This window comes from Canis lupus, chromosome 25 (assembly GCF_011100685.1).
Source record: "Canis lupus familiaris isolate Mischka breed German Shepherd chromosome 25, alternate assembly UU_Cfam_GSD_1.0, whole genome shotgun sequence".
Lineage (NCBI taxonomy): Eukaryota > Metazoa > Chordata > Mammalia > Carnivora > Canidae > Canis > Canis lupus.
Window position 1 is genome coordinate 13,496,446 of NC_049246.1, and position 25,795 is coordinate 13,522,240.

The 25,795-nt window shown below is 42.4% G+C and overlaps 1 pseudogene; it reads right to left on the reverse strand.

The window, feature by feature from the left end:
- Window positions 1–9,056: 9,056 nt before the first annotated feature.
- On the reverse strand, window positions 9,057–23,526 carry LOC100687985 (annotated as a pseudogene).
- Between the last annotated feature and the right edge of the window lie 2,269 nt (window positions 23,527–25,795).

The window sequence follows — 25,795 nt, forward strand, 5'->3', positions numbered from 1 at the left end:
AACTATCCCAGTTTACCTGAGGGGTTTTTCCTTGGGAGAGTTTTGGGGGAAGTAGGATGAAGTGGTCATCCAAAGTTTGACTGCTAAAGAGACAGGACTCAACATGACAATGCATTCCCATTTACAATTTATTGCAGGAAAAGGATATAGTCTAGCAACAGCAGTAAAGTAAGGTGATACGTGAGGGTCAGAGGCTGCCCCATAGCAATAGGGCCACCGAGGTCAGGCACCTGCTCCCAGAATCCTCCCTCTATGAGGGCCCACACAGACCCCTTTCTCTATCTCAGATCAAGAACCACTGACTTGTGCATGGAATTCCTCAGAACCAGAGTCCAAAATGTAATCTCAGCTGTTCCTTATATCCTCCAGGCATTTTCTTGTTAGATAACCAATCTAGATGGCAAGGCTCTCTAGGGACAAGGAGACCTCATTGGGACAAGGTGTAGATCATCATTCTTACTGTTATCGATAAACAATGCTGACAAGTTGGTACCAACTTAGCAGACCCATAGTTACAAAGAAACGCTATCACTCGGTACATTACATACACTGACCAGCGGTTAATGCCCTGCATGGACTTTAGTAACACAGATCAGGTCAAGTTCCAGGCCTGCTGGAGTTAACCCTCACTGCTCATATTAGATCAACAAGACCAGAGGCTTAAAATAGAATGGTACGTGCTTTAATCATAAGTCTTTTGGCTTTTCCTGTCAAAGGAAGCTTCCATTTGGCCTCTGCTTGGACTCTTGCTTCCTTACTGAAATCTCAGCCCAGTTTCTGTCTTTATTTCTTATTTCCAACATAGCTTTCTTGTTTTCCTAGCCTTTTTATTCCTCAGCATGCTGCACAAACTAAAAATTCTTCATATTTTACTTTGTAAAGCAATTTGATTCACTTTGCTCTACTCCAAGTTCTCACAAGCAGTGTCCCACCTCTTCATCCTCCTCCTCCTCTTCACATTATAATTACTATAACATCAACAGGAATGGCAGTAGCAATGCTTACTATAGGCCTTATTCTGCCCCAGGCCCTGAGCTCCTTACACATATTTTCATACTTAATCACCACAACAGTGTTACAAAGTAGGTAGTATTAATATCCCCATTTTACAAACAAAGAAAGTAAAACAAAGAAGTTCAGTCATTTTCCCAAGTTCACTCAAGTTGGACTTGGAAGTCAGAATTCCAAGCTGTGCTTTACACATTTCACTGTACTCTCCAAAATGGCCCATCAGGCTATTTCACAAGCACTTCTCTCCAGAGGCATCCTGCCACTTGTAAATAGTATTTTGGAAAATCAACAGCATAGAATACAAAGTTGGTATATATATATATATACACACATAGATGTATATATATATAATCACTTCAAAAAATATAGAAAAACATTGCAAAAGAAAACAGTTTTTTAAACAAAAAAACTGGTAATTATATATTCAGATATTTTTGAGAAAACATCCATAAAACAAGGAAAGAGTGGCATGAAAAGGACAAATCAAAGAACATGAAAGGGTCCTTAACAATTAAAAATATTGCTAACATAAAATACATTCCTCCAAGAGGGGGTTTGGAGGATAAAGTTTGGGCAAGTTCCTAGGATGTAGAGAAAAAGGAAGAAACAAACTATGAAAGAAGAGAAAGGAAATATAGAGAATCAATATGGAATGTCCAACATCCAACTAAGAGGAGTACTAGAAGGGGGAGGGAGGACAATGAAGATAGCAATCTAGGGAGAGCATCTGGAAGAGTATCAAAGCTGAAGAAAGGCACAGTCTTCACAGAAAACAACTTAATAGGGACCAAGATGAAAGAGAAAAAAAGACAGTTGTATACACTACCTCACCCACCAAAAGATAAAGAAAAGATGCTGAAAGCACCCAGAGAGGAAAAAGAGGTCATCCAGAAATAACTGTTAGAATGGCACCATCATGTGACCTAGGCTAGTTAACTTCATCTCTCTGTGCCTCAGTCTCCTGATTTGTAAAAGGAGGATAAAATAGTATCTACCTCCAAAAAGTGTTGTGAATATTAGCATGAATTTTGGGAAGATGACCAAGTAGAAGGATCCTCCCCCCATCCCATGAACAATACCAAAATAATAGCTACAAATAGGTGACTAACTCTGAAGACTGTCAAAACAGACCTTCCGCACTAATCATAGAGAGGGGGGCACATCCCAAAGGGTAGGAGGGGCAGGGACATGGGTAGGACTTAACCCCCCTCCGGCCCCCGGGAGACTAAACAGAAATGGGAGGGACATTACAAGCATGAAGATTTGAGAGTGCGGGTCTCAGCACTGGACACCTGCACTGGAAAGACAGGTCCCCATAATGTCTGGCTTTGAAAACACCAAGACTTAACTCAGGGAGATTTTAAATCAGCAGGGCTTAACTCTGGGTATTGTAATATCAGTGGGCTTAACTCTGGGAAAGCCAGAGGGCAACAGGAAATGGAATCCCAACCCTGAAAGAGCCAGGATACTAAATAACTCAGCCTGAGACACAGCACAGAAGCACTAGTTTAAAAATGCCTGGAGTATACATGAAAGATTTATTGAACATGTGCTGGAGAGGCAAGTAATCTTATAACATCTATGGGATATTGCTCCAGAAGCAAACGTGCTAGTGAGTGCCATTTCTCTTCCCCACCTCCCAGCCTAGGTAGCTGGACATCTGTGGGAGACAACACTGTGCTCTCCATCTACCCTGCTAGCACTACGTGCCTGCCAGACTTTCCCCTATGGACCTGCTCCATCATTCCCACCGGACTCCAGATGTGTCCTTCCAAAACAGCTTCTGCCCTGCCACACCCTGCAAGAGCCACTGTCAGAACGAGTGCCTCTCCAAAGAGACTCCTGCCTTAAGATGGGGGAGGGATACAACTCCACATGCCAGCATGCCTGCAGTTTCCGCAACTAGGCCTCTTGGCTGGCTATCCAAGGGGTGAGCCTTGACCTTCAGTGCACTGGCAGCTATGGCAGAGAGGCTAATTGCAGACAGCTAGGCTGACCAGATTGAGGACTAGTAATGAAATTAAATCAGTAATCAAAAACCTCCCAAGAAACAAAAGTCTGGAACCAGATAGCTTCAGAAGTGGATTCTACCAAACATTTAAAGAAGAATTAATACCTATTCTTCTCAAACTATTCCAAATAGAAGAGGAAGAAAACTCCCAAATTCATTATATAAGGCCAGCATTACTCTGATGCCAAAAGGGGATAAAAACCCTACAAAAAATAAAAGATACAGGCCAATAGCTCTGATGAACATGGATGCAAAAATCCTCAACATAATATTAGCAAACTGAATTCAACAATGCCTAAAAAAAAACAAAAACAAAAAACAAAAAAGCAAACAAAAACCATTCACCATAATCAAGTGGGATTTATACCAGGGATGGAAAAGTGGTTTAACATTCACAAATCAACATGATACATCACATTAAGAAGAGAAGGAATAAAAACTGATCATCTCAATAGATGTAGATAAAACACTAAAATATTCAATATCCATTCATGATAAAGGCTCTCAACAAAGTGAGGTTAGAGAGAATATAGCTCAACATAATAAGCCATATGGGGAAACCCCATAATTAACATACTCAGTGGTGAAAAATTGGAAGCTTTTCTTCTATGATCAGGAATAAGACAAGGATGTCCACTCTCACCACTTTTATTTAACATAGTACTGGAAGTCCTAATCACAGCAATCAGACAAGAAAAAGAAATAAAAGGCATCCAAAGCAATAAGGAAAAAGTAGAACTTTCACAATAAGTAGATGACATGATACTATATAAAGAAAACCCCAAAGACTACACCAAAACATGACTAGAACTGATAAATGAATTCAGTAAAGTTGCAGGATACAAAATTAATATATAGAAATCTGTTACATTTCTATATACTAATAATGAAGTAGAAAGAGGAAGCGAGGAAACACCAAAAAGAATACCTAGGAATAAATTTAACCAAGGAGGTGAAAGACCTGTACTATGAAAACTATAAGATATTGATGAAAGCAATTGAATACGACACAAACAAATGGAAAGATATTTCATGCTCATGGGCTGGAAGAACAAATACTGTTAAAATGTCCATACTAGAAAAAAAAATGTCCATACTACCCAAAGTGATGTACAGATTTAATGTAATCCCTATCAAAATGTCAACAATTTTTTCACAGAACTAAAACAAATAATCCCAAAATTTGTATGGAACCACAAAACACCCTGAACAGCCAAAACAACCTTAAGAAGAACAAAGCTGGAGATATTGTAATCACAGATTTTAAGACATACTACAAAGCTATAGTAATCAAAACAGTATAGTACTAGCACATAGATAAATACATAGGTCATAGAATAGAATAGACCAAAGCATAAATACAAGCTTATATGGTCAATTAATCTACAACAAAAGAGATAGGAATATACAATGGGGAAAGGACAGTCTCTCTCTTTAACAAATGATGCTGGGACAACTGGACAGCTACATGCAAAAGAATGAAACTGGATCACTTTCTTAGACCATACACAAAAATAAGCTCAAAGTAGATTAAAGACCTAAGTGAGAGACCTAAAATCATAAAACTCTTAGAAGAAACATAAGCAGTGATTTCTTTGACATCAACCGCAACAACATTTTTCTAGATATGTCTTCTAAGGCAAGGGAAACATACAAAAACAAACTATTGGGACTACACCAAAATTAAAAGCTTTGTGTAGCAAAGGATACCATTGACAAAACAAAAGGCAACCTAGTGAATGGGAGATGATATTTGCAAATAATATATCTAAGATGTTAATATCTAAAACATAAAACTTATACAACTCTACACCAAAAAATAATAATCCTATTAAAAATGGCAGAGGACCTGAATAGACATTTTTCCAAAAACAGCATATAGATGGTCAACAGACCCATCACTATTCATCAGCAAAAATGCAAACCAATACCATAATGAGTTATCACCTTACATCTGGCAGAATGAGTATAATTAAAACCAAGAAGGGCACCTGGGTGGCTCAGTTGGTTAAGTATCTGCCTTTGGCTCAGGTCATGATCTCAGGGTCCTGGGATCAGGCTCCCTGCTCAGCTCCCTTCTCCGTCTCCCCTACCCCCACTCCTCCTTCCTCTAGCTAGCTATTTCACTCTCTCAATAAATAAATAAACAACAAATAAATGACATCTTTTAAAAAGGCAACTAAAAAAATAAAATACAAGTCAAAACAAGTGTTGGCAAAAATGTGGAGAAAAACAAATTCTTGTGCACTGTTGGTGGGAAAGCAAACTGGTGCAACCACTGTGGAAAACAGTACAGAGATTCCTCAAAAAATTAAAAATAGGATTACCATATAATCCAGTAATTCCACTGCATATTTATGCAAAGAAAATAAAAACACTAACTGAAAAAGATCTATGGATCACTACATTTATTGCAGCATTATTTACAATAGCCAAGATATGGAAGCAATCCAACTATCTATAGATATATGAATGGATAAAGAAGATGTGGTATATGTGTGCAGTGGGATACTACCCAGCCACAAAAAAGAATGAGATTTTGCCATTTGCGTGAATGCATGTAGAAGGTGTAATGCTAAGTGAGAGAGTCAAATATAGACAAATACCATATGTTTTCACTCATATGTGGAATTTAAGTAACAAAACAAAAAAATGAACAAAAAGACAAAAAAAAAAATAGACTCTTATATATAGAGAAGAAACTGGTGTTTTCCAGAGGGAAGGTACGTTGGGAATGGGTAAAACAAAGAGAATTAAGAGTACTACTATCTTGGGGCACCTGGTGGCTCAGTGGTTGAGCATCTGCCTTCAGCTCAGGTTGTGATCCCAGGGTCCTGGGATTGAGTCCTGGATCAGGTTCCCTATGGGGAGCCTGCTTCTCCCTCTGCCTTTGTCTCTCCCTTTCTGTGTGTCTCTCATGAATAAATAAAATCTTAAAAAAAAAAAAAAGAGTACACCTATCTTATTAAATAGTGTTGTATGGTGACGTGGTAGCTACACTTGTAATGAGCATAACATAATGCGTAAACTTGTCAAATCACTATGTTGCACATCTGAAACTAAGGTAATATTAGAATCAACTGTACTCAAGTAAAAAAAAAAATCAATTAAAGGGGAAAAAAGAGTACACTTATCTTCATGAGCCCTGAATAGTGTATAGAATTATTGAATCATATTGTGAAACTGAAACTAATATAATGTTGTATTTTAATTTTACTTCAATGAAAAAAGAAAAAACAACTGGTTAAGTATATCGAAAGCACAACAAAAATGTGAATGAGGCAAATATGACAAATCAGAAACCATGGAGTCCTAAGTGAAGCAGCACAGTATTTTTTGAGAGCTGAAAGAAAATTGTCAACACAAAGCCTACAATCCATGAAAATACTTTTCAGGGGTAAAGGTGAAATAAAGTCCAATGTGCATGCTTCTAGTCAGAGCTCTTACAGATTGATTTTCTCTAAGTAGGGACCCAAAGATCCAGGATCCTTCCATCTAATGAAACCATCTTCACCCGTGTCCTTGAAGGAGGAGGATATGGGGATATTTTTGTGATCCAGCCCTGGAAATGGGATATACTCTTACTACTCAAAATGCATGGTCTACAGACCAGGAGCATTAACTTACCTGGGAGCCTGTTAGAAATGCCTGTTATAGGGACACCTGGGTGGCTCAGCGGTTAAGCGTCTGCCTTCGCCTTAGGGCCTGATCCTGGAGTTCCAGCATGGAGTCCCACATCAGGCTGACTCTATGGAGCCTGCTTCTCTGTCTGCCTGTGTCTCTGCCTCTCTCTGTGTGTCTCTCATGAATAAATAAATAAAATCTTAAAAAAAAAAAAGAAATGTCCATTAATTATAAATCTCAGGCCCCACCCATACCTACTGAATCTGAACTTGATTATTAAAATCTCCAGGACAGGAATGCCTGGATGGCTCAGTGGTTGAGCCTCTGCCTTTGGCTCAGGACAGATCCCGGAGTCCCAGGATCAAGTCCCACATTGGGTTCCTTGCACAGAGTCTGCTTCTCCTCCCTTTGCCTGTGTCTCTCATGAATAAACAAATAAAACCTTAAAAAAAAAGATCTCAAAAAAAAAAAAAAAGATCTCCAGGGCATTTATGTGCATACATCATTCAGAAGCACTGCTATGTATCAGTTTATCACCTCTGTCATCGTTCAATTTTGCCATTACCGAAATGGAAATTTCGTGCACAATAAACTATGTAGTTTATTGAAATGTAGTCTTTGTCAATGGTTAGAAGGAAAACAAAAGAGTTTTGTGGACATACACTGTTTAACTATTTTATTCTTTTCCCTATACAGAGAATACATTTGCCTATCCCCAGAGGAGATAATCCAAAGTTTCTTCCAAGCACTGCATCCCCTGATACTAGTTTTTCAAAGTGTCTACTTACTACAATAAGTATTGTAGACAATGTTCAGTTTTCTGCATCAGTTCCAAACATGGCCCATCCTACTACAGTCACCTGTGATCTAAGAGACCAGTTATCTACCCTCCCCACCAAACACACAGAATGGAGTGGGGCAACATTGACAAGAAAGCTGCAATATAATCTCCCATTTAAAAAAAAAAAAAAAAGGAGGGATATCTGGGTGGCTCAGTGGTTGAGCATCTGCCTTTGGCTCAGGGCATGATCCTGGGATCAAGGGGGGTTGGGGAATAAGTCCTTCTTATGGGCGACACAACTTTCATAACCTGCTTCCTACAGGAACAAGCTTCTTTTAGGTCTCAGCCAGTAATCTGTGGACAATTCTGCTTCAAAGTTTCTTTGACAATATAACTCCATCAAAATTTTAGGAGGTTCCTAATACACTTGCCTTTAGTCAGTGCCATGTCTTAACACCCAAATTTTTTGCTAGATACAGTCCTCAGATCTGCTTTTTTTCATTCCTGACCTTGTCTCTCTTAATACTAGGGAACTTGAAGTTATTAGTTTAAGTGGGAAAACCACACTGTTAATTGGATCTTTGCCATGAGGCTCCATCACTCCGTACAGCTGCAAAATCTAAGTATATGCCAATTGAAGCCTTTTAAATCCTATGTCTCACTACTTAAGGTTAGCTTTTCCATCCTTTCAGATCCTTAATCTTGGCATTCTCCCTTCTCTCACCTATCTGCTTGCAAAATAGCCAATTTACTTGGAGCTCCTCACTTTCCGGCAACACCTTGCCAAATGCACCTGCTGATAATATTATTCTTTCCTGTCACATCCTCTGGAGCCATTGGCTCCCTGAGCACATGACCTGCTTGCAAAGTTATTACAGGTGACACTTTTGTCAGGCACACACAACATGAGCCTCCCTCTTCTCACAGCCTGGTATCCGTTTTCTTGCAGCCCACAACTTCACCACTGAGCCAGGGTTGCTGCATGTTTTAGCCTGGACTACAATTTGCAGCACCAATTTCTAAATTAGTCAGGATTGGCCAACTGCTGTATCCAACAATTTCCTAAAACTGTAACATTCATTTCTCAGTCACACAAAGGTCATGATCCTGGGTAGCTTTTGTACAACTTGCTTCTTGAAGCTCAAAAATTTAGATCTCTTATATATTGTGACCCACCTTCAACACAGGGCTTCCAAGGCTGTTTTGGAAGAAGACCATGTGTAGGAATTCCATTTGGACTATAGGTGCAAATAGTGCATATTGCATTTGCTCACATTTTACAAAAACTAATCATACTAGCCAAAACTAGATTCAAAAACGTTAGGCATAAACAGCTACAAAAAGCCCGGGAAATTTAAAAAGCAGCAGCAGCTTGGAAAATATCATCTTCCTATATGACAAGGATGAAACTGAAACAGTTTGGTGGACCCATAGCTTTGGCTTTCCCAAAGCAGTTACAGATTGGAGCAGGAGGTCATATCGTTCTGAAAATTAAGACTTAAAGAATTAAGAGGACTTTTTTTTCAATTAATAGCTTTATTTTTCCTCAATATACACTTAGAAAATAGGTCTAAGAAAAGGTTTCATGAAATAGACCAGAGGACTATATACAAAGTGAAGAGTTCCAAATCAGCAAGACAAAGTGCACGGATGAAGCATTCTCCCCTCAGGGCCACGGCAGCCTAGGACCGGTCCCATCAGAGGTGAGGCAAGCTCTTGGTTGGCTTTTGAGTTCAGCTGAGGAATTGTGCTGATCTTCAGGAGTTTGCTGCTTACATACTTATTCTTGATGAATTTCATTAAGTTTTCATTAACTTTCACTACATTTTTGGCCATGTGCTTGCTGCATGACTTCCAATAGTTCATTCTCTGTGTATCCAGTATAATACTGCTGCTCTAAGTTCCATTTTCCTTGGCCCAGAATCTTTTGGGACAGGCAGGAAGCAGCCGCTGCCACCTTTGAAGGGTGATAATGCACCATGTCGTAGTCAATGAGAGTCAGCTCCGTGAGATATTTGGCTAAAGTGTGCTGTTCCACATCAACCTCCCCAGCTTTTGATGCCTGTTTTAAGAAATGCAGTGTGGCAAAGGTCATCCCAGCTCAAATTTCAGTTCTTTCAAAATCAATGTTTCCATTTCTTGGATCTGGGAACTGGTATAAGCATTGTCTGTGATGTAAATGAAGTCTTCAATATTTGGAGAAAACATCTCCTCATACTTGGAAGCCAAGAGCAGAGCTGTAATCCCAACCGCCTGAAGCTTCCTACGAGAAACCAGCTAAACCTGTAAAACTCGGTCCATGGTGGCGATGCACATATAGAGTCTCCTGCAGCAGCCTAAACTTGGAGTGGACTTGCACCAGCCAGCCCACCAGGATGGCGCGCATGCATCTGTTTATCTCTCTTCCATCTAAGAAGTGTGGATTTATGGACTGCAGAACCTCAAGCTGCCGTAGATACTGGTAGATATCCTTAACATAGTCACTGCAGAGCTGAAGGCTCTCCCAGTCCTCATTATCAATGTCCTCAGTTTTGCAGAGCAAGGCATCAGAGAAAGCTTGGCAGTAGATACTATGATTGAGAAGTGGGATTACACTGAAGACATGAATAAGGCATGCATTTCTTCTATTAAACAAAAAAGAAAGGCAATCAGAAGTCTCCAGAAAACCCAAAAGCTATAGAAAAAAATTATGCTCTGGGATGCCTGGGTGGCTCAGCAGTTGAGCATCTGCCTTTGGCTCGGGGCATGATCCCAGAGTCCCAGGATCAAGTCCCACATCGAGCTTCCTGCATGGAACCTGCTTCTCCCTCTGCCTATGTCTCTGCTTCTCTCTCTCTCTCTCTCATAAATAAATAAAATCTTTTAAAAAAGAAAATTATGTGCTGAATATGAAGGAAAATAAAAAGTTGCATGACATTGAACAGTTGATGGAATATAAAGAGATGGAAAGAGGAATAGAAAGAAACCATCTGTCCTCAAAGCCTGTCATAGTTTCATTAAGCAAGATCCAAGGCCAGTGAAGTTGAACAGAGAACTGTAGAGAAGGAAAGTTAATCCTAGAGTATTACTTGACTCAGCAGGATAAAAGAAATGTAAATACTGTTCATTGGCTTTCAATGCATAGACTCAACATGCAATGAAGCACACAATGCTTAGAATACAAATATTAACAGCTATGAAAATATAAAGCAAAAGTGTAGTTAATAGAAGAGTAGACAGGTATAGCTAGGTATAGGTAAAGGTATAGTTAACAGAAGGAGGAAAATAAAGAAGCATCCATTTATATAACAGAGTTGCTATGGACTGAATTTTTTCTCTCGAATACATGTGTTGAATCTCTAACCCCTGATGTGACTGTATCTGGATAAGGTTTTTAGGGAGATAATGTTAAAGGAGTTCAGAAGGGTGAGGTCTTCCTCTACTAGGACTGGTGTCCCCATAAGTAGAGGAAGAGATCTCTGTGCAGAAGTCATGGGAGGACACAGTGAGGAAGTGAGCCAGAAGGAAAATCTTCACCAAACACCAAACCTGACAGAACCGTGATTGTGGACTCCCAGAATCCGCAACTGAGTGAGAAAATTAGTCTGTTGTTTGAGCCTCCCCAGCTGTGGTATTTGGTTATGGTGGCTCAAGCCAACTAACACAGGAGTCAAGAGACTAAAGTTGATGGTAGAAGGGTAGAGATTTAAAAATATAAAGGTATGATGAACCCACTAAATTCTACTCATAAAATAAATATAACATATATTATCTAACTAGAATTTCAAATAAAATTTTGGGATAGAAAGCAAAAATAAAAATATAAAGTTATGAAGGTCAATAACTAAAAGAAAAATTTTAAATTATCAAAAATTGAGACAAAAAAGAGGAATAAGTATGTATGTGTATGCTCTCAAAATGACTGCTTATCTCAAGTAGGCAGAAGAAAAGGCATCAGGAGGGAGGAGAATAAATGGGTCTTGTTCTTGGGCAACATCCTCAGAGATCTGCAAGGAAATGGGGTCTGTGCACCCATGCCCAAGACAGACATGGTGATTGGCAGCTTTAAGGTATTAGGCAGTGGTCCCTGCCTCCTGTATTCGAGCACTTGTGTAGATTTATCCCCTTGAGTATAGGCTGCACCTGGCACCTTGCTTCTAATAAATAGAATATGGTCAAAGGCATGTGAGATGTCATGAGGTTAAGTGACAGAAAGACTCCAAATTTCATCTGGCCATCTTTCTGGTTCTCTTTTGCTTGCTCAGGTGAATGCCAGCTGCCAAGTTGTGAGCCACCCAGAGGGAAAGGTCACCCAGAAAAATGCTAAGGGAGGCCTCTGGCCAACTGCCAGCAAGGACTTCTGGCCTTAAGTCTGACGGCACGTGAAGAATTGAATCCAGACAACAAGCACATGAGCGAGCTTGGCGACATCCTCCAATTGAGCCTTCAGATGGGATGCAACCCTAGAAGACACTCATCTTGATTGCAACCTCATGAGAGACCTTTTTTTTTTTAATTTATTTTTTATTGGTGTACAATTTACTAACATACAGAATAACCCCCAGTGCCTGTCACCCATTCACTCCCACCCCCCGCCCTCCTCCCCTTCTACCACCCCTAGTTCGTTTCTCAGAGTTAGCAGTCTTTACGTTCTGTCTCCCTTTCTGATATTTCCCACACATTTCTTCTCCCTTCCCTTATATTCCCTTTCACTATTATTTATATTCCCCAAATGAATGAGAACATATAATGTTTGTCCTTCTCCGACTGACTTACTTCACTCAGCATAATACCCTCCAGTTCCATCCACGTTGAAGCAAATGGTGGGTATTTGTCATTTCTAATAGCTGAGTAATATTCCATTGTATACATAAACCACATCTTCTTTATCCATTCATCTTTCGATGGACACCGAGGCTCCTTCCACAGTTTGGCTATCGTGGCCATTGCTGCTATAAACATCGGGGTGCAGGTGTCCCGGCGTTTCATTGCATTTGTATCTTTGGGGTAAATCCCCAACAGTGCAATTGCTGGGTCGTAGGGCAGGTCTATTTTTAACTCTTTGAGGAACCTCCACACAGTTTTCCAGAGTGGCTGCACCAGTTCACATTCCCACCAACAGTGTAAGAGGGTTCCCTTTTCTCCACATCCTCTCCAACATTTGTGGTTTCCTGCCTTGTTAATTGTCCCCATTCTCACTGGTGTGAGGTGGTATCTCATTGTGGTTTTGATTTGTATTTCCCTGATGGCAAGTGATGCAGAGCATTTTCTTCATGAGAGACCTTAATATGGCTAACGCACATCTGAATTCTTGCCCCACAGATTCTGTGAGATAATAAATGTTTGCTGTTTTTAAGTCTAATGTTTGAGGTAAATTGTTTCACAGCAATAGGAAATAATTTTTTATTTGTAAAAAAAATTATGATTTACTTTTCTCATTCAGAGTTGTGGCCAAAGTCACTGCACCATCCTTCTCACATCTGGGGTATGAGAGAGACTGCCACGTGTCTACCAATAATCATTCTCCTCATCTTCCCCATTAACACAGTCTGCTCATATTTACCACCTTACCTCACTTCCTTTGATGATGCTCATGTCATATACTTTAGGCTAAACAATCTAAAAGCAGTTTGGGGGAAGGGGCATCCAGGAAAGACCCTGAAAAAAGGACCACACCTAGCTGGCACATGTGCTTTACTGCTCGTCCTTTCTTGCTTCATTCCCACATGGGCCCAGTGCTGGAGCCACAGCAGCCACGATGTACTGTGAGGCAACAAGCACATGCTATAAAAGCATGAGCAGAAAGACAGGAGTCCAATCTGCAATGGCCTCCTGGAAATGTATACTAGCCCTGATCTAACTACCATAGAGCCACTAATTTGGTTAAGCCATTGTTTGTCTGCTTTGAGTTACTTGCAGCCACACTTAGTTCCTAAGTCATACACAGGTTCTTGGCATGGCTGCTGAGACATAGGTAATGCCACCTGAGCTCACCATTTAAAAGCATTCCTTGTGCCATACATAATGGATCCATGGTATCTACTGATATCTCCTATGAAAGAGGATTTATCTCAGAAGAAACCTATTTTCTATTTTACACAAATTCCTGTTTATAATAAAAAGCATGGGGATCCCTGGGTGGCGCAGCGGTTTGGCGCCTGCCTTTGGCCCAGGGCACGATCCTGGAGACCTGGGATCGAATCCCACGTCGGGCTCCCGATGCATGGAGCCTGCTTCTCCCTCTGCCTGTGTCTCTGCCTCTCTCTCTCTCTCTCTGTGTGACTATCATAAATAAAAATTTTAAAAAAAGCATGATGTTTCTAGGGCATTTAGTATAAGAGAAAATAGACTCAGCATACTGTAGCAAGATATGACACCCATTATGGTCCTTAGCCAATAATTTAATAAAGGATTAAAATATTTCAATAAATTATTCAATACATATCTTATGCTTTAAGTATATATAGCATATATATAACCTTCAGCACGGCAACTCCACTTCCACTCTCAACTTAGGTTTCCTTAGGGAAATAATTTGATAAGTAGGAAATACAGATGCTATCAGGGAAGTTTTCAGATAAGCCGTGGGAATTCCAAAAGACCTTTTACATTTATTTTTTAAGATTGTACTTATTTGAGAGAGATCGTGCACAAAGAAGGTAGGGGCAGGGACAGAGGGAGAAGCAGACTCCCCACTGAGCAAGGAGCTTGGCAAGAAGCAGGGCTTGATCCCAGGATCCTGGGATCATGACCTGAACTGAAGGCAGACACTTGACTGAGCCATCCACGTGTCCCAAGACCTTTTAAATTTCTATTTGACTTAGATTAGCCCTGATTAAGAGCCCAGATTAAGCTCTGCTTAAAATCTTTGACGACTTCTATTGCATATAGGATTAAATACAAATCCCTATGTGGGTTTCCAGTCACAGCCACAGGGTCCAGTCCCTCCTTCCTTTCTCCCCACTTCCCTCTGTACTCTTCCACGCTCAAAAGTTCCTATTCACTTATGCAGAGCAGAACCATCTCCTTGTTTATAGTCTCTTCCCACCTAAACCATCAAATCTTCACCATCTACACCAAGTTGTTAAGATATTATTTGCCTCCTTTTTTATGGGTGCTAGCTCTTCAGTTTTTGTCCCACTGAATTTCCTCAGCTAACCCTGTTGGTAGATGTATTGTGTCATTCTTTCTCTTTTTTTAAGATTTTATTTATTTATTCATGAGAGACACAGGAAGAGGCAGAGACACAGGAAGAGGGAGAAGCAGGCTCCATGCAGGGAGCCCGATGTGGGACTCGATCCTGGGTCCCCAGGATCACACCCTGGGCCAAAGGCAGTGCTAGACCGCAGAGCCATCCGGGTTGCCCTGTGTCATTCTCTCTTACTCAGAAATACTTAGTCCAAGCTCTTCAGGGTGGTATTCAAGTTCTTTCTCCAACTGACCCACCTCACCTTTCTAGGTAGGCTCATGGCTGTTGTTAAATTGAACTTAACGTAAGCAGTTTGAAGCCATGATCTCTAGGTGCCTTTTCTAATTGTAAAGATGAAAACTAGGAACAAGTGGTGTGTTGGGAAATGTGATTACTGACTAACCCATGGGATGGACCTGGGCACTCAGAGTCTCCCCACTCATCCCCTGTCCTTGGAACATGGGTTCTACGTCTTTCCCACTGCCAAAGGCTGCTTCATGAGCAGAGCCTCGAGATGGTGATGTGATATTGAAAACACCTGCACAGTATATGTGACTGAGCCCAGTTAGGGCCTCTTTAAGAGCTTTTAAGATCTGGAGGGCAGGTGTGGGGATCCATTCGTCTTGCTGCCACCAAAGACAGGCCTCAAATGTTTGTTCCTTTTGCTATGATTAAAACTGCTACCTACCACGCTGGAGTGGCCTGCCTCTTTGGTATCTCCCGCTCTCTGTGTGTGGGGGCAGGTCTCAGATTACACCAGGAAAGCTCCCAAGAGGGCCGGGAAGCCACAGATGCAAAACCCTCATGGGCACATCATGCCAATGTGCCTGAGCACACAAATCATCTTCAGGTTAAGAAGGCCTATCATTCAACTCCATCCACGATCATTCTTGGTAACTCCTCAGAGTTGTATTCACCATTAACATAGACAACAAATCTAACCAATATTGATCACCCCCCCCCCCCGTATATGTGTGTTTTTTTTTCCTGGAAAATGCTATAAAAACAATGCGTATGAAGTGAGCCAAGTAGAAACCAAGAAATTGCAGAACATATTGAAAAGGGATTCACCTTTTGTCACAACTGACTGAACTCCCTCAATGGTTGCCACATCACACAGCAGCCAGAGCCTGCAAGGGTCTGGGCACATTCCAGCAATTAACTCTACTATTTTGCGTTTTGCCAAAAATGCACTAAGTACCCTACAAGGTGCCTTTTACAACAACCAAATGGAGCTATAAGGGAAGCAGCTGAGCACACAGAAGGATCACTGGGAAAAGGAACTTCAGATGGAGATCTAATCTGGGCCATGGTCTCCAGGTGCGTGGAGGACCTTGCTTAGAGGACAGCTGAGTGAAATGAGAAGGAAGCCGAGCTGTGCACCCCTAGGGAGGTCTTAACTCACTTGATGTCTTAACCCCCAAATCTTGAGAAAATGTCCAAAACACACTATTACTTTACCAGCATCAGATGCTGGTAAAGGGGGAATCAGATGAAAATACCTGGATTCTGTCTTGGGGTTGGCACACACAGTGTCTTAAGTGAAAAGAACTTTTTCAAGATCAGTAGGAACACCTCCCTGACATCTCTGAAAGGGGGTTGTGCTCCCAGCAGGAGGTAGGGGGGGTGGGAGAGGACCGAGTCAATGTGAACTCAATGCCAACGAAGAAGGAAGGTGCCCCTGGCTGCCTTGCAGGTTACACGAGGGGATTTTCAGGAATGCTGGACTCATTCTATGATTCATCGATGCTTTTCCATGCCTTTGTAGTAAATATTTATCATGCAGCCACAACCGGACACACATTTTGCTAGGCCTTAGGGTGACAGCATGAAACACGAAAAACTAATTACCTGGACAGCACACAGGTTACTATCTGGTTAGGGGAAAAAAGATTAAATACAATTTACTTTGACAGAGTCTTGCCTATTCCCTAAAAACTGGCATTTCCCAGCCATTGAGGCTCATTGAGAAAAGATTTCCTGACACACAAACTAGCCCAGCTGTGGACCACCCTATGGAAATCATTTGGGAAGATTTCTTGTCCCAAAGCTCCCTGTTAAAAATCTCATTTCCACTCAGGAAATCTTTCCTCATGGAAAGGAACTTATGAAAAACATCTGCTGTCCCTTGCCAGACTGCATCTCTCAAGGCCGATTGCTCAGACTTTCTGTCTGTGGTTGTTTGGTTTCTTAAGAAACAGGACACTAGGTGGAACCTGTGTTCTGTCCATGTCCTCTCTAAACAGGCCAGCCACAGCCTCACGTGGCCTCCACTGTTCCATCCATTTCTCTGACTTCTGCTCTCGGGCCACTACTGGCCCCTAATCTAGACAGAATGAAATGCAAAATTCACCAAAAAGTAGATGATCACACATAAATAAGGTTTTCCCTGCATTCATTTTATCCCTTAAGTCAGGATTTTTGTCCCGTTATCCTAAAGATTCTATTTATGCACTTTGTCCAGAGAGACCAGCCACCCGTAATGCTTTGAAAAGTAAAAATAGGGCCACCTGGGTGGCTCAGTGGTTGAATCTCTGCCTTTCACTCAGGGCGTAATCCCAAGGTTCTGGGATCAAGTCCCGCGTCGGGTTCCCCACAGGGAGCCTGCTTCTCCCTCTGCCTGCGTCTGCCTCTCTCTGTGTCTCTCATGAATAATAAATAAATAAATAAAATCCTAAAAGAAAAACTAAAAACAAGCTCACCTGGCTAGCTCGGTGGGAAGGGTGTGCCACTCTATGGGGGGAGGAGGGAGGTCGTGAGTTCGAGTCTTCTGTTGGGCGTAGGGATTACACAAAACTTTAAAAAAGTACTAAAAGCAACTAAAAATTGATGACGATACCCTTGGACGAGTCTCGTTTCGAGAATTTTGTCTCTGCAGAAGAAGGAGGCCGCCCCTAGGGTGTCTTGGAGTTTTAACATCTAGGAATCTTCATTTCTGTGCTGACGGGGGGGGGGATCTGGAGAGACACCGGACCTCTGAACCTGGGGACACAGCCAGGCGCCCGCGCAGCACCTCCCAGGGTGTGTGTGTGTGTGCGTGTGAGAGAGAGAGAGAGAGAGAGAGAGCTGGGCCGAGGGAGAAGGGAGGGGGTCCTGTGAGTACCTGGAGCCCAGGACCATTCCCTCCGTGCTGAAGCATCCTTCACGATGTCTTCCACTCATCCCACCTGCCAAACAGCCACAGACGCCGAACACCACACACGGGAAGGAACAAGCCTCCTGAGGCGCCCCGGCAGGTAGACGTTACTCCAGCTGCCGCCAGGCCGCCAGAATTCGTGGGTCCCACTCCGCCTTTCTTTCTTTTTTTTTTTTTTTTTTAAAGATTTATTTATTTAGTTATGATAGAGAGAGAGAGAGAGCGCCACTCCGCCTTCCAACCACCCTGGGCTCCGCTCCCGCCCTCCCGGGACCACAGGTCGCAGTGCCCGCCCACCTGCGCAGCGCTGAGCGGGGCTCGGGCCGAGGCGGCGGCGCGCAGGTGGGACGCGGCGCAGGTGGGGCGGTGGGGGCGGGGCTGGGGGCGGGGCTTGGACGGGGCGGGGCACCAGGGCGTGGGCGGGCGCCCTGGCTGGGCGTCTCCTGGCATCTCGGGTGGCAGGTGCACAGTAGGGCGCAGGGGTGAGCGGAGGAGTTTGCGCCTGGGTGTGCTTAGGGCTGTGAGCCGCGCCTGCCCAAGCATTTTAATCCGCGAAAGGAAGGAGCGTGCCCCCCAGAAACCCCGAGGCGCACTGTTTGTGCCAGACGGCCTGGGGATGGGTCGGCTCTGTGTAGAGGGTTCCCTCGGAGCTCAAAGGAGGATGAAGCGTCATGGGGAATGTTCTGGACACATGCAGCCTTCTCCTTCCTCACCCACCCGACCAGCCGCTCATGAACCTCCCCTGGGGCAGTGGTTCTCAGCGCGGCGCCAGCGTCGCTGGGGAACTTGCTAGAAACGCAGGTTCTCGGCCCCACCTCCCCATCCCTGGAGGCAGCCTCTGGGCGGTTGACTCTCCCCCACCTGATCTGGTTCCTCAAGGTCTCCAGGTGGCTCCCAGCAGGCTAGGAGCGCCCACTGGCGCCCACAGGGACCCTCCGTTGGGTTTTATCGCTGAATGCGGGGAGCACACACGCAGGACCTTCAAACACACCCACACACTGGTCACACCTTCATGTGTTTCGCTTTTTACCAGTTTAACCAGCTGTTCAGATAGAAGCCCAGATCCCGCGGAGGGCTGACTGTGGATAGCCATGCCCTGGAAATTCTTTTCCCAGACACTTGGATGATGAAAAACTCGACAAGAGCACATTACACTGTACGGGGGATTTGGCTTTCAAGCCACAGGTAAACCAGTAGAGTCACTGAGCCATGTGTTTCTTTCCTCTTCCCGCCCAAACTCACGTGCATAAAAAATATTTTTCCAGAGTCCGTTGTCTGGTCTTTATTTTGTTCATGTTTTTTTTTTTTTAGATATTTAAACTTTTATTTTTTTATTTTCTAAAAAGATTTTATTTATTTATTCATGAGAGACACCGAGATAGGCAGAGGGTCCCTATGGGGGAGATAGGCTCCCTATGGGGAGCCTGCTGTGGGACTCAATCCTGGATTTTGGGATCATGCCCTGAGCCAAAGGCAGATTCTCAACAACTGAGCCACCCAGGCGTCCCAAACTAGGGCGTTTTTTATTTTATTTTATTTTATTTTATTTTATTTTATTTTATTTTATTTTATTTTATTTTATTTATTCGAGAGAGAGAGAGGCAGAGACACAGGCAGAGGGAGAAGCAGGCTCCATGCAGGGAGCCTGACATGGGACTCGATCCTGGGATTCCAGGATCAGGCCCTGGGCTGAAGGCGGCGCTAAACCGCTGAGCCACCTGGGCTGCCCCGATATTTAAACTTTTAAAATAAATTTCTGAAGCTTCTAGTAAAACTGGTATGAGCAAATGTATATAAACCACTTTCTTCATTTGTTTGATCACATTATTTTGATTATTTCTCTGAAATGAGATTTCTTCCCCTCCCCCCCCAAATTCCCTCTTTTTGTTTTGATAGATGCTTATTTGATTGTCTATCTTAGATCTAAACTATATTGGAGCAACATTTAAAATTCCAGTCCAAGGGAGAGACCCCGGGTGGCTCAGCAGTTAAAGCCTCTGCCTTCAGCTCAGGGCATGATCCTGGAGACCTGGGATCAAGTCCCACATCCGGCTTCCTGCATGAAGCCTGTTTCTCCCTCTGCCTGTGTCTCTGCCTCTCTCTCTTTCTGTCTCTCATGAATAAATAATTAAAATCTTCCAAAAAAATAAAATAAAATAAAATTCCAATCCAGGGCACCCGGGTAGTTCAGTGGTTGAGCATCTGCCTTCGGTTCATGATTATCCTGATCCTGGGGTCCTGGGACCAGCTACAGGTCGGGCTTCCCATGGGAAGCCTGCTTCTCCCTCTGCCTATGTCTCTGCCTCTCTCTGTGTGTCCGTTATGAATAAATAAATAAAATCTTTAAAAACTCCAATCCATTAATGTTTTTTTCTTCCTCCCATGGTCAAGTCTATGTATTTCCCAGAAATTCCTACCTCTGGTTCTTCTCCTGTCCTCTTGATTTTCCTCCTTGGCTGTGGTTCCTTTGCTTACCAAACTACTGCTTTCTATAGGCACTGAGTCTTTGTCCCTGTCTCCTCCTAGTAATTATTTCAGATATGTGTTCAGCTGATGGCAGCCATCTGGTCAGGACCTCATGCTCTAACCATTCTTGATTAGCCCCATTTTACAGCTAAAGTTAACTCAGTGATAGTCATCAGCAAACACCGGGCCTTCCTGTCTCTCATATTTAGATAGATATTTGAATTATTTTATAATTAATAAAATCTCTCATAAATAAGAACAGGGAATTCAAATTCATTCACTGTGATGTGAATTGTTCTGAGTTAGGAAGAAATCTACAGGGATCTTTTCTCCTGAAATACTGATTCAAGTATTTGGAACGCTACAAGTCCAAGGAGAAGACACCAGGGGGCGTGAGAGACTTTTTCCCCCCTCTGGCCAGCCCAATCACCTAGTTGATGAAGAAAACACTTCCCTCCAATGGTATGTTTGTGACCTTTCCACCTTGGAGACCTCTGTTTTTTTCATAGTTTATATATTTTCCTATTATGAATCTTGTTTTTTCCCCCATCCGCCTGCCCAGTGTACAAATCTAACTAGTTACATATTACCTAAAAATAAAATATCTGGGCCAGGAGATTAATATTTGTCTGCTTCACATAATTTACTCCCAAAAGCAGTAGCTGAAGCCTGGACATACATTCTCTCCTGTATCAAACAGCATCCTTTTACTTCAGAATATTAGGATGTTCAAAAGGTGCTTTATGGGGAAAAAAAATATGGTAGTCTTAGCATGGAGTAGGAAGTATTTCCTAGAAAATACTTACTGGGAAAATAATCCCACCAGTAACCCAAACAAAATGTAAATGACAGGCATGATATGGTTTTCAATAAATATTAGTTAACCTGGATGCATTTATAAGAGGTGCTTTAGGATCAGTAATATTCGACACTTTGAACCACATATACCCTAGGATTAAAAATAATTTTTCTGTCCTTTATTGAATAATATTGGAGAATTTCAAAAGCAATTTGTTTCATTTTCCAAATTGTCAGTGTTCTTATAACAATGAATTTTATACCTGCCTCCTTAGAGATTCTGAGGGTCTGTCTGTTTTGGTTGGGGAAGTAATCAGCTTAGGTACTGAGAGCAGCAGGACTCTATCACGTTACTGACAGGAGACAAATGACAAATGTGGAGTTTGCTTCTGTTGTCATCTCAGATCAAACTCCCTGCCCTTTTTATCCACCTGCCCAGGCCGTCTTCAGACTTCTGGTAGAGTTATCTATCATCCAACTACGTAACCTTGGCAAACTACGGGGGTGACCGTTGAATTCCATCCCCCCACCTGCAGAATCCATCTGGCCTGACTTCTCCTCCCAGCCTCAGTCCCCTGCACCCCCTCCCATGCTCTTCTAGTCACAAGGCCTTCTCACCGGCCCTTTTCAGGTGGGTTTGCTCTCTCAGAGTCTCCTCTCCCTGCCTGAAATGCCCACCGCCTCTTCTTCACTCTGCTTAGAAGCCTCCTCTCCACTCCCTTCATTGGCTTTCTCTTTTGAGCTCAGTTGAACCAGATCTGTTTTAGCGCTCATCACAACTTATCTTCATCCTATAGACTGCCTTTTACTCCTCTGTTCCCACTGCTTAATGCAGGTCTTCCACATAGTAGAAAATCAACGATTACTAGGTAAATAAAATTATGGCTAGGTTAATGGAATCATCTGTGGCTGAACTTTTCTGCACGTTTAGTATCCTTACATCCCATGAGTGATTCGAAGAGTTTAACCAGGCCTTCAAAATCCATTCTTATGGAAAGCAATGGATTTAAAGGAGAGAATTCCAGATCTGACTAATCATTTCAATCTATCATGTCTACTATATAAGGTGCTTTTGATTTCTGTTCCATATTTCAGACACTGTTCCTGAGTACACACAGGCGGCTCACTCTAGCCACTCGTCATTCCCCAAGGAGCACACCTTCCTAGAATCTTCACCGGCTAATTTTCGTCTCCTAATTCCACTATCTCTCAAATACCTACAAGCTAAATTTCTTGATGCTGCTTCCAGAAGTAGCTTTGGAACAATTAACTAAAAATTAGGCTAATCCAACAAAAAACTCCAGTACAGGAAGTAGGATTATGTTGCATTTCTTCTACTGGGTAAATCGTTCCTTAACTTTCAAGAGAAAAAGATACTTTAAAACTTTTTTCTTGTACATAATAGGTAATCTCATCCTGAGCCACAGTCTTTTCTGCTCCAGTTTCAAAATAGCAACTACAGCTGCCAGGAGAGACCCTTCCCCAGGAATTTTGAGGCCACTAATCATTTTCACAGCTGTAGGCAAAGCACTTGGCTGGGAAATGTTTTCTGCAAGACAGACAAGGTGCTTTGACCTTGTGGGGCAGCCAGAGGGTTAAGCCAAAGGAGTAAGGGTAGCTGGAACAGAGAGAGGCCATAGGTGGGCTGGGCTCCTCTGCTCAGTACCTTTCCCTTCCCCACTTGCCTTGTTCACAAACTGAGCCAGGGAACAAGGAGACTCCAAGTCCTCCACCGGCCCCTGGGAGCAGAGATCTGGGAGGGTCAGAGCTGCTGCTTGGTTCCACCTCCTGGAAAGGTGCGCAAGACCCAACTTAAAGTGTCTAAGGAAGAAAGATTCTCCTTTTGAATGACATTTCCTCTTCTCTGGTGGTTTTCACCTTTGGTGGACATCAGAACCACCTAAATGGTTTGTTGAAACACTTCAGGGCTCTGATTCCATGGGACTGAGGAAAGACCCAAGGATGGGCACTTCTAACACTTCCTCCCATGATGCTGAGGCTGCTGACCCTGGAGCCAGCCACCCTGAGAGCCACTGCTCTTCTCTGCCCAGTCTACTGTCTTTCCCTCGAATATTTACTCACAAGAGTTTTCTGCTGTGTCTCTCCTACAAACACACTGCTTCACTCCCAACACATTTCTTCAAATGTCAGTTTGGACTAATCAGAGGAGGGTGGTAGACTAACAAGCATGTGGTCAAATAATCATTCTTGCCTAATTTCAGAGTAAATGTGTCAGGAGAATAACAGAAAGGACTGTAATAAAGAATCATAATTTTAACAGATTTCCTCTCCTTAGGCTGCAGAACATATTTCATTGATAAGTTTCATGAACACTGTACATTTTTGCCGAGCATCTGTGGCTGGTCTGTGGTGGGATTACAGCATTTCCTGTGACCCAGACTCTCTTTACCCAGAAAATCAAGATCAATTTCATGCACAAAGAGCAGTGTCCAAATGGAAGGTGACTTCTTCATTTCCTACCCATTGTCCATCAGGCCATAGGGTGACTTCTTGTAAGTGAACATCTCCATTCTTGCTGGAGCCCATCCCAGAGACTGTGTAGCTCAGTGGTTAAGAACCTGGTTCTGGAAAAACAACAACAACAACAAAAAACCTGGATCTGGAGGCAGACAGATCTGACTTGGACCTGAGAAATCTTCTGAACCCTCTGTTCTGTGCATGTGGATGCATTTTAAGTTATAAATTGGAGATAACAACTCTTAACTCATGGAGAAGTACCAAATCCATGCCTTGGTTGAATTCTTCATGGTCGAGTGGTAATCACCGAAGCCAAAGCCAAATATCACCATCATAACATAGATTTCTAGAATGAAAGAATAAGCCTGAATTGTTCTAAAAATGTAACCATTAACTGTATCAGTTATGTATTGTCACAATACTGCAGTGCAACCACAAACTAAAGTGGCATACAATCATAAACATTCATCTTTCACCATTCTCTTAGTCAGCTGGGTGGTTGTGCTGCTCTGGGTCAGAGCTAGAGGATCTCAACTAGGTTCGAGTCTGCTCATGCACACGGCTGTAGTCACCTGGCAGGTCAGCTGGGGGATGACTGGTCAAGGCTGCCATCCCCTCTGACACCCAGTCTCTGCTCTGAGTGGCCTCTCCTACCTATTCCAGGAGACAGTTGAGCTTGTTCTCAGGGCTCAACATGAGTTCAAAGAGTGAGAGCAGAAGCATACAAACCAGTGAGGTCTCTAGAGATTAGGCTTAGACCTGGCATAGAAGTCACTCCTGCTGCATTCTGTTGGCTAAAGTAAATCACAAAGCTGCCTAGATTCAGAGTGGGAAAATAGACTCCACCTCTTCAAGGGAGGGTCTTCAAAGTCACATTGCAAAGGCTATGAATAAACGTTGGGGCAGAGAATGAGTCATTTTTTTTCAGTCAACATACTATATTAATAAGGTTTATTTTTAAGATTTTATCAGTCAAATGTAATAAACCATTTTTAAAGATTTTCTTTATCAGGGCACCTGGGTGGCTCAGTGATTGGGCATCTGCCTTTGGCTCAGGTCGTGATCCCAGGGTCCTGAGATTGAGTCTGCATCAGGCTCCCCTTGGGGGTGGAGCCTCCCTCTGCCTATGTCTCTGCCACACTCTGTGTTTCCAATGAATAAATAAATAAAATCTTTTTTTAAAAAATTAAAGAAAAAAAGACTTTATTTATCTAGAGAGAGAGAGAGAGAGAGAGCATGTGCAAGTAGAGGGAGGGCCAGAAGGAGATGGAAAGAGAATTTCAAGCAGACTCTCTGCTGAGGTTGAAGGAGGGCTCAATCTCATGACCTTGTGATCATAACCTGAGCTGAAACCAAAAGTTGGATGCTTGACCCACTGAGCCACCCAGGCACTCCAAATGTTACAAATTTAACATTATGGAAAAGAAACAATTTCTTCACTGTCAGCTTCTAGATTACTAGTAGCTACCTTCATTTTTACAATACTAGCTAGAATTCATTTTCACCTGTGATTGGTAGAGAAGCAGGGATTTGAGCAGCTCATTTCTAAGTAAATATTCTGTTTTTCTTCCTTTAGTCCTTATTATGGCTGGAGCAGAGATATTTATCCTGGATGTTGCCGTAGAGTAATGTGGGAGGTTTTCCTGTGAAATTTTTAGTGGTAAGGTTAACATGCTATTTTAAAGCAAACATACAAAAAATTGAAGAATTCCTAAATAGTTTTCTTCCTTAAAAGGGCCATGGCTGGGATCCCTGGGTGGCGCAGCGGTTTGGCGCCTGCCTTTGGCCCAGGGCGCGATCCTGGAGACCCGGGATCGAATCCCACATCGGGCTCCCGGTGCATGGAGCCTGCTTCTCCCTCTGCCTGTGTCTCTGCCTCTCTCTCTCTCTCTCTGTGACTATCATAAATAAATAAAAATTAAAATAAATAAATAAATAAATTGCTTTCAGAAAAAAAAAAAAAAAAAAAGGGCCATGGCTTACATAGAATTTTTTTTTAAAAAAGAAAAAATAAATACAATTCTTATTTAATGTTAAGAGTGCTACTGCACAAAGACAATTCTACAAAATCTACAATTATAATAAATTGATAATCATTATTCTGCCTCATATTATCATTTCAAAATGCATGAAATGAACATTTGTCGATTCAAAAAAGGATATATCTTGAAGCAGACACACTTTATTTTACATAAGCTTAATGATTTCCATACTTAGCATAGTCTTACTAAAATAAATATAGATTTAAACTTCAACTGATAGACTGATAGAATTCCAAACTCCAAATGCACAAAAGTGATTTTCAGTCAAGTTTCACATAGA